We start from the raw sequence: 11,396 nt of genomic DNA, 5'->3' as shown, positions 1-11,396 counted from the left end.
CAGTTAGCAGTTTGACAGTTAGTCCAAAATAAAATTAAATAAAATAATGACATGTTTTAAATAATATGTTATAATACTTTAAATTTTGATTAATATTTTCGCGGACAAGAGGCAACAATACTTGCGAGAATCGACTTAATATGTCTTTTTTAGAAAAAGACTAGAATAACACAAGCGCGCGTTATGCCATTCCTCGATTTTATTAAAAAAAGTATGATGTATTTATATAAAGTTTGTTTAAACTTCATTAATATTTTTTTACAGAAATCAGATGATTAAAGCATTACATTGCCAATTAAATTTTAAAATAAAAATATGTTATAAAAATTAAAATAATATATAATTCCTTAAACTCGATTAATATTTTTTGACAGAAATCAGCTGATAGCTATTATAAATATTAATCGAGTTTAAGGAATTATATATTACATTATTTAAAACATATTATTTTAAATGTTATAACATATTCTTATTTTAAAAATTAATTAGCAAATTAACGTTTTAATCAGCTGATTTCTGTAACAAAAATATTAATCGAGGATAAGATATTACAACATATTACTTACAATATATTGCTATTTTAATTTTTATAACATATTACTATTTTAAAATTTAATTACATTACTATATTAATATTTTCTAATATATTTATTTAATTAAGAAGTATATTTATTAAGTTAAGAATAGAAGTGAGACATGAATACAAATTTACAATTAAGGTTTCGTAGATATAATTTTTAAAACAAAAATTATTTTCTTAATTAGAATCACAAATATATTTCGTCCGACACTTTTCGATAATCTTGATATAATTCGAATTCCGAATGCGCAGTAGAAATGAGTTTCGACATATATTACCGCGATATATGCATGCAGTCACGCATCATTCGTAATAATGTGCAGACAATGTACTGTTAAAATGTATATAAGATTAATTTTTTGCACGTTTTGAAATATCCAAAATTAAAATTTTTAAGCCGCAAATCCCATACGGCGCAGATTTATATAACGTATATTAGACCAAAAAGGTAGTACGCTGGTATGCTTATGGTACAAAGATAATCTGCAAACAATACACTATTGAAATATATATACGATGAATTTTTGGCTCGACTTAAAATATTAGAAATCGATACTTTTTTACAGTTGATCCTATGCGACGCATCCTTAATTTATGTATAGCAAATGAAAAAGTTTGTACGCTGGTGTCTGTTGGGTACCAAATGATTCTGTAATCAATGTACTATTAAAATGTATAATCGATGAATTTTTGGCTCGTCTTTAAATATTAGAAATCGATACTTTTTTACCGCTGACCCCATGCGACGCATCCTTAACTTATGTATAGCAAATGAAAAAGTTTGTACGCTGTTGTCTGCTTGGTACCAAAAGATTCTGTATTCAATGTACTACTATAATGTATAATCGTTGAATTTTTGGCTCGTCTTTAAATAATAGAAATCGATACTTTTTTGACGCGGACCCTGTGCGACGCTTCCTTATTTTATGTTTATCGTATTAAAAAATTTGTACGCTGGTGTCTGCATGGTACGAAAAGATTCTGTAATCAATGTACTATTAAAATGTATAATCGATGAATTTTTGGCTCGTCTTAAAATATTGGAAATCGATACTTTTTACCGCTGACCCTATGCGACGCAACCTTATTTTATGTATATTATGTTAAAAAATTTGTACGCTGGTGTCTGTTTGGTACCAAATGATTCTGTAATCAATGTATTATTAAAATGTATAATCGATGAATTTTTGGCTCGTCTTTAAATATTAGAAATCGATACTTTTTTACCGCTGACCCCATGCGACGCAATCTTATTTTATGTATATCAAGTTAAAAAATTTGTACGCTGGTGTCTGCTTGGTACCAAAAGATTCTGTATTCAATGTACTATTAAAATGAATAATCGATGAATTTTTGGCTCGTCTTTAAATATTAGAAATCGATACTTTTTTACCGCTGACCCCATGCGACGCAATCACATTTTATGTATATCAAGTTAAAAAATTTGTACGCTGTTGTCAGCTTGGTACCAAAAGATTCTGTATTCAATGTACTATTAAAATGTATAATCGATGAATTTTTGGCTCGTCTTTAAATATTAGAAATCGATACTTTTTAACGCTGACCCCATGCGACGCATCCTTAATTTATGTATAGCAAATGAAAAAGTTTGTACGCTGTTGTCTGCTTGGTACCAAAAGATTCTGTATTCAATGTACTACTATAATGTATAATCGATGAATTTTTGGCTCGTCTTAAAATATTGGAAATCGATACTTTTTACCGCTGACCCTATGCGACGCAACCTTATTTTATGTATATTATGTTAAAAAATTTGTACGCTGGTGTCTGTTTGGTACCAAATGATTCTGTAATCAATGTATTATTAAAATGTATAATCGATGAATTTTTGGCTCGTCTTTAAATATTAGAAATCGATACTTTTTTACCGCTGATCCCATGCGACGCAATCTTATTTTATGTATATCAAGTTAAAAAATTTGTACGCTGGTGTCTGCATGGTACCAAAAGATTCTGTATTCAATGTACTATTAAAATGAATAATCGATGAATTTTTGGCTCGTCTTTAAATATTAGAAATCGATACTTTTTTACCGCTGACCCCATGCGACGCATCCTTAATTTATGTATAGCAAATGAAAAAGTTTGTACGCTGTTGTCTGCTTGGTACCAAAAGATTCTGTATTCAATGTACTATTAAAATGTATAATCGATGAATTTTTGGCTCGTCTTTAAATATTAGAAATCGATACTTTTTTACCGCTGACCCCATGCGACGCATCCTTAATTTATGTATAGCAAATGAAAAAGTTTGTACGCTGTTGTCTGCTTGGTACCAAAAGATTCTGTATTCAATGTACTACTATAATGTATAATCGATGAATTTTTGGCTCGTCTTAAAATATTGGAAATCGATACTTTTTACCGCTGACCCTATGCGACGCAACCTTATTTTATGTATATTATGTTAAAAAATTTGTACGCTGGTGTCTGCTTGGTACCAAAAGATTCTGTATTCAATGTACTATTAGAATGAATAATCGATGAATTTTTGGCTCGTCTTTAAATATTAGAAATCGATACTTTTTTACCGCTGACCCCATGCGACGCATCCTTAATTTATGTATAGCAAATGAAAAAGTTTGTACGCTGGTGTCTGTTTGGTATCAAATGATTCTGTAATCAATGTATTATTAAAATGTATAATGGATGAATTTTTGGCTCGTTTTTAAATATTAGAAATCGATACGTTTTTACCGCTGACCCCATGCGACGCAATATTATTTTATGTATATCAAGTTAAAAAATTTGTACGCTGTTGTCTGCTTGGTACCAAAAGATTCTGTATACAATGTACTATTAAAATGTATAATCGATGAATTTTTGGCTCGTCTTTAAATATTAGAAATCGATACTTTTTTGACGCGGACCCTATGCGACGCATACTTATTTTATGTTTATCGTATTAAAAAATTTGTACGCTGGTGTCTGCATAGTACCAAAAGATTCTGTATTCAATGTACTATTAAAATGTATAATCGATGAATTTTTGGCTCGTCTTAAAATATGAGAAATCGATACTTTTTTACCGCTGACCCTATGCGACGCAACCTTATTTTATGTATATCAAGTTAAAAAATTTGTACGCTGGTGTCTGTTTGGTACCAAATGATTCTGTAATCAATGTATTATTAAAATGTATAATCGATGAATTTTTGGCTCGTCTTTAAATATTAGAAATCGATACTTTTTTACCGCTGACCCCATGCGACGCAATCTTATTTTATGTATATCAAGTTAAAAAATTTGTACGCTGTTGTCTGCTTGGTACCAAAAGATTCTGTAATCAATGTACTATTAAAATGTATAATCGATGAATTTTTGGCTCGTCTTTAAATATTAGATATCGATACTTTTTTACCGCTGACCCTATGCGACACACCATTATTTTATGTATATCAAGTTAAAAAATTTGTACGCTGGTGTCTGTTGGGTACCAAATGATTCTGTAATCAATGTACTATTAAAATGTATAATCGATGAATTTTTGGCTCGTCTTAAAATATTGGAAATCAATACTTTTTACCGCTGACCCCATGCGACGCATCCTTAATTTATGTATAGCAAATGAAAAAGTTTGTACGCTGTTGTCTGCTTGGTACCAAAAGATTCTGTAATCAATGTACTATTAAAATGTATAATCGATGAATTTTTGGCTCGTCTTAAAATATTGGAAATCGATACTTTTTACCGCTGACCCTATGCGACGCAACCTTATTTTATGTAAATCAAGTTAAAAAATTTGTACGCTGGTGTCTGTTTGGTACCAAATGATTCTGTAATCAATGTATTAATAAAATGTATAATCGATGAATTTTTGGCTCGTCTTTAAATATTAGATATCGATACTTTTTTACCGCTGACCCTATGCGACACACCATTATTTTATGTATATCAAGTTAAAAAATTTGTACGCTGGTGTCTGTTGGGTACCAAATGATTCTGTAATCAATGTACTATTAAAATGTATAATCGATGAATTTTTGGCTCGTCTTAAAATATTGGAAATCAATACTTTTTACCGCTGACCCCATGCGACGCATCCTTAATTTATGTATAGCAAATGAAAAAGTTTGTACGCTGTTGTCTGCTTGGTACCAAAAGATTCTGTAATCAATGTACTATTAAAATGTATAATCGATGAATTTTTGGCTCGTCTTAAAATATTGGAAATCGATACTTTTTACCGCTGACCCTATGCGACGCAACCTTATTTTATGTATATCAAGTTAAAAAATTTGTACGCTGGTGTCTGTTTGGTACCAAATGATTCTGTAATCAATGTATTATTAAAATGTATAATCGATGAATTTTTGGCTCGTCTTTAAATATTAGAAATCGATACTTTTTTGACGCGGACCCTATGCGACGCATACTTATTTTATGTTTATCGTATTAAAAAATTTGTACGCTGGTGTCTGCATAGTACCAAAAGATTCTGTATTAAATGTACTATTAAAATGTATAATCGATGAATTTTTGGCTCGTCTTAAAATATGAGAAATCGATACTTTTTTACCGCTGACCCTATGCGACGCAACCTTATTTTATGTATATCAAGTTAAAAAATTTGTACGCTGGTGTCTGTTTGGTACCAAATGATTCTGTAATCAATGTATTATTAAAATGTATAATCGATGAATTTTTGGCTCGTCTTTAAATATTAGAAATCGATACTTTTTTACCGCTGACCCCATGCGACGCAATCTTATTTTATGTATATCAAGTTAAAAAATTTGTACGCTGTTTTCTGCTTGGTACCAAAAGATTGTGTAATCAATGTACTATTAAAATTTATAATCGATGAATTTCTGGCTCGTCTCTAAATATTAGAAATGGATTCTTTTTGACGCGGACCCTGTGCGACGCATCCTTATTTTATGTTTATCGTATTAAAAAATTTGTACGCTGGTGTCTGCATGGTACCAAAAGATTCTGTATTCAATATACTATTAAAATGTATAATCGATGAATTTTTGGCTCGTCTTAAAATATTAAAAATCGAAATTTTTTACCGCTGACTCTATGCGACGCAACCTTATTTTATGTATATCAAGTTAAAAAATTTGTACGCTGGTGTCTGTTTGGTACCAAATGATTCTGTAATCAATGTATTATTAAAATGTATAATCGATGAATTTTTGGCTCGTCTTTAAATATTAGAAATCGATACTTTTTTACCGCTGACCCCATGCGACGCAATCTTATTTTATGTATATCAAGTTAAAAAATTTGTACGCTGTTTTCTGCTTGGTACCAAAAGATTGTGTAATCAATGTACTATTAAAATTTATAATCGATGAATTTTTGGCTCGTCTTTAAATATTAGAAATCGATACTTTTTTACCGCTGACCCCATGCGACGCATCCTTAATTTATGTATAGCAAATGAAAAAGTCTGTACGCTGTTGTCTGCTTGATACCAGAGGATTCTGTAATCAATGTACTATTAAAATGTATAACCGATGAATTTTTGGCTCGTCTTAAAATATTAGAAATTAATACTTTTTTACCGCGGACCCTGTGCGACGCTACTTATTTTATGTTTATCGTATTAAAAAATTTGTACGCTGGTGTCTCCATGGTACCAAAAGATTGTGTATTCAATGTACTATTAAAATGTATAATCGATGAATTTTTGGCTCGTCTTAAAGTATGAGAAATCGATACTTTTTTACCGCTGACCCCAGGCGACGCAATCTTATTTTATGTATATCAAGTTAAAAAATTTGTACGCTGATGTCTCTTTGGTACCAAATGATTCTGTAATCAATGTATTATTAAAATGTATAATCGATGAATTTTTGGCTCGTCTTTAAATATTAGAAATCGATACTTTTTTGACGCGGACCCTATGCGACGCATACTTATTTTATGTTTATCGTATTAAAAAATTTGTACGCTGGTGTCTGCATAGTACCAAAAGATTCTGTATTCAATGTACTATTAAAATGTATAATCGATGAATTTTTGGCTCGTCTTAAAATATGAGAAATCGATACTTTTTTACCGCTGACCCTATGCGACGCAACCTTATTTTATGTATATCAAGTTAAAAAATTTGTACGCTGGTGTCTGTTTGGTACCAAATGATTCTGTAATCAATATATTATTAAAATGTATAATCGATGAATTTTTGGCTCGTCTTTAAATATTAGACATCGATACTTTTTTACCGTTGACCCCATGCGACGCAATCTTATTTTATGTATATCAAGTTAAAAAATTTGTACGCTGTTGTCTGCATGGTACCAAAAGATTCTGTAATCAATGTACTATTAAAATGTATAATCGATGAATTTTTGGCTCGTCTTAAAATATTAGAATTCTATACTTTTTTACCGCTGACCCTATGCGACACACCATTATTTTATGTATATCAAGTTAAAAAATTTGTACGCTGGTGTCTGTTGGGTACCAAACGATTCTGTAATCAATGTACTATTAAAATGTATAATCGATGAATTTTTGGCTCGTCTTAAAATATTGGAAATCGATACTTTTTACCGCTGACCCTATGCGACGCAACCTTATTTTATGTATATCAAGTTAAAAAATTTGTACGCTGATGTCTGTTTGGTACCAAATGATTCTGTAATCAATATATTATTAAAATGTATAATCGATGAATTTTTGGCTCGTCTTTAAATATTAGAAATCGATACTTTTTTACCGCTGACCCCATGCGACGCATCCTTAATTTATGTATAGCAAATGAAAAAGTCTGTACGCTGTTGTCTGCTTGATACCAGAAGATTCTGTAATCAATGTACTATTAAAATGTATAACCGATGAATTTTTGGCTCGTCTTAAAATATTAGAAATTAATACTTTTTTACCGCGGACCCTGTGCGACGCTACTTATTTTATGTTTATCGTATTAAAAAATTTGTACGCTGGTGTCTCCATGGTACCAAAAGATTGTGTAATCAATGTACTATTAAAATGTATAATCGATGAATTTTTGGCTCGTCTTTAAATATTAGAAATCGATACTTTTTTGACGCGGACCTTGTGCGACGCATCGTTATTTTATGTTTATCGTATTAAAAAATTTGTACGCTGGTGTCTGCATGGTACCAAAAGATTCTGTAATCAATGTACTATTAAAATGAATAATCCATGAATTTTTGGCTCGTCTTTAAATATTAGAAATCGATACTTTTTTGACGCGGACCCTATGCGACGCATACTTATTTTATGTTTATCGTATTAAAAAATTTGTACGCTGGTGTCTGCATAGTACCAAAAGATTCTGTATTCAATGTACTATTAAAATGTATAATCGATGAATTTTTGGCTCGTCTTAAAATATGAGAAATCGATACTTTTTTACCGCTGACCCTATGCGACGCAACCTTATTTTATGTATATCAAGTTAAAAAATTTGTACGCTGGTGTCTGTTTGGTACCAAATGATTCTGTAATCAATGTATTATTAAAATGTATAATCGATGAATTTTTGGCTCGTCTTTAAATATTAGAAATCGATACTTTTTTACCGCTGACCCCATGCGACGCAATCTTATTTTATGTATATCAAGTTAAAAAATTTGTACGCTGTTTTCTGCTTGGTACCAAAAGATTGTGTAATCAATGTACTATTAAAATTTATAATCGATGAATTTTTGGCTCGTCTCTAAATATTAGAAATGGATTCTTTTTGACGCGGACCCTGTGCGACGCATCCTTATTTTATGTTTATCGTATTAAAAAATTTGTACGCTGGTGTCTGCATGGTACCAAAAGATTCTGTATTCAATATACTATTAAAATGTATAATCGATGAATTTTTGGCTCGTCTTAAAATATTAAAAATCGATACTTTTTACCGCTGACTCTATGCGACGCAACCTTATTTTATGTATATCAAGTTAAAAAATTTGTACGCTGGTGTCTGTTTGGTACCAAATGATTCTGTAATCAATGTATTATTAAAATGTATAATCGATGAATTTTTGGCTCGTCTTTAAATATTAGAAATCGATACTTTTTTACCGCTGACCCCATGCGACGCAATCTTATTTTATGTATATCAAGTTAAAAAATTTGTACGCTGTTTTCTGCTTGGTACCAAAAGATTGTGTAATCAATGTACTATTAAAATTTATAATCGATGAATTTTTGGCTCGTCTCTAAATATTAGAAATGGATTCTTTTTTGACGCGGACCCTGTGCGACGCATCCTTATTTAATGTTTATCGTATTAAAAAATTTGTACGCTGGTGTCTGCATGGTACCAAAAGATTCTGTATTCAATATACTATTAAAATGTATAATCGATGAATTTTTGGCTCGTCTTAAAATATTAAAAATCGATACTTTTTACCGCTGACTCTATGCGACGCAACCTTATTTTATGTATATCAAGTTAAAAAATTTGTACGCTGGTGTCTGTTTGGTACCAAAGGATTCTGTAATCAATGTATTATTGAAATGTATAATCGATGAATTTTTGGCTCGTCTTTAAATATTAGAAATCGATACTTTTTTACCGCTGACCCCATGCGACGCATCCTTAATTTATGTATAGCAAATGAAAAAGTTTGTACGCTGTTGTCTGCTTGGTACCAAAAGATTCTGTAATCAATGTACTATTAAAATGTATAATCGATGAATTTTTGGCTCGTCTTTAAATATTAGAAATCGATACTTTTTTATCGCTGACCCCATTCGACGCATCCTTAATTTATGTATAGCAAATGAAAAAGTTTGTACGCTGTTGTATGCTTGGTACCAAAAGATTGTGTAATCAATGTACCATTAAAATGTATAATCGATGAATTTTTGGCTCGTCTTTAAATATTAGAAATCGATACTTTTTTACCGCTGACCCCATGCGACGCATCCTTAATTTATGTATAGCAAATGAAAAATTTGTACGCTGTTGTCTGCTTGGTACCAAAAGATTCTGTATTCAATGTACTATTAAAATGTATAATCGATGAATTTTTGGCTCGTCTTAAAATATGAGAAATCGATACTTTTTTACCGCTGACCCTATGCGACGCAACCTTATTTTATGTATATCAAGTTAAAAAATTTGTACGCTGGTGTCTGTTTGGTACCAAATGATTCTGTAATCAATGTATTATTAAAATGTATAATCGATGAATTTTTGGCTCGTCTTTAAATATTAGAAATCGATACTTTTTTACCGCTGACCCCATGCGACGCAATCTTATTTTATGTATATCAAGTTAAAAAATTTGTACGCTGTTTTCTGCTTGGTACCAAAAGATTGTGTAATCAATGTACTATTAAAATGTATAATCCATGAATTTTTGGCTCGTCTTTAAATATTAGAAATCGATACTTTTTTGACGCGGACCTTGTGCGACGCATCGTTATTTTATGTTTATCGTATTAAAAAATTTGTACGCTGGTGTCTGCATGGTACCAAAAGATTCTGTAATCAATGTACTATTAAAATGAATAATCGATGAATTTTTGGCTCGTCTTTAAATATTAGAAATCGATACTTTTTTACCGCTGACCCCATGCGACGCAATCTTATTTTATGTATATCAAGTTAAAAAATTTGTACGCTGTTTTCTGCTTGGTACCAAAAGATTGTGTAATCAATGTACTATTAAAATTTATAATCGATGAATTTTTGGCTCGTCTCTAAATATTAGAAATGGATTCTTTTTTGACGCGGACCCTGTGCGACGCATCCTTATTTAATGTTTATCGTATTAAAAAATTTGTACGCTGGTGTCTGCATGGTACCAAAAGATTCTGTATTCAATATACTATTAAAATGTATAATCGATGAATTTTTGGCTCGTCTTAAAATATTAAAAATCGATACTTTTTACCGCTGACTCTATGCGACGCAACCTTATTTTATGTATATCAAGTTAAAAAATTTGTACGCTGGTGTCTGTTTGGTACCAAATGATTCTGTAATCAATGTATTATTAAAATGTATAATCGATGAATTTTTGGCTCGTCTTTAAATATTAGAAATCGATACTTTTTTACCGCTGACCCCATGCGACGCACCCTTAATTTATGTATAGCAAATGAAAAAGTTTGTACGCTGTTGTCTGCTTGGTACCAAAAGATTCTGTAATCAATGTACTATTAAAATGTATAATCGATGAATTTTTGGCTCGTCTTTAAATATTAGAAATCGATACTTTTTTATCGCTGACCCCATGCGACGCATCCTTAATTTATGTATAGCAAATGAAAAAGTTTGTACGCTGTTGTATGCTTGGTACCAAAAGATTGTGTAATCAATGTACCATTAAAATGTATAATCGATGAATTTTTGGCTCGTCTTTAAATATTAGAAATCGATACTTTTTTGACGCGGACCCTATGCGACGCATACTTATTTTATGTTTATCGTATTAAAAAATTTGTACGCTGGTGTCTGCATAGTACCAAAAGATTCTGTATTCAATGTACTATTAAAATGTATAATCGATGAATTTTTGGCTCGTCTTAAAATATGAGAAATCGATACTTTTTTACCGCTGACCCTATGCGACGCAATCTTATTTTATGTATATCAAGTTAAAAAATTTGTACGCTGATGTCTGTTTGGTACCAAATGATTCTGTAATCAATATATTATTAAAATGTATAATCGATGAATTTTTGGCTCGTCTTTAAATATTAGAATTCTATACTTTTTTACCGCTGACCCTATGCGACACACCATTATTTTATGTATATCAAGTTAAAAAATTTGTACGCTGGTGTCTGTTGGGTACCAAACGATTCTGTAATCAATGTACTATTAAAATGTATAATCGATGAATTTTTGGCTCGTCTTAAAATA

This window comes from Prenolepis imparis, unplaced genomic scaffold (assembly GCF_030444845.1).
Source record: "Prenolepis imparis isolate NDT839.2.m4 unplaced genomic scaffold, iyPreImpa1.0 SCAF_12, whole genome shotgun sequence".
NCBI lineage: Eukaryota > Metazoa > Arthropoda > Insecta > Hymenoptera > Formicidae > Prenolepis > Prenolepis imparis.
The sequence above is the reverse complement of the archived record's forward strand: the minus strand, read 5'-3'. Positions refer to the sequence as shown.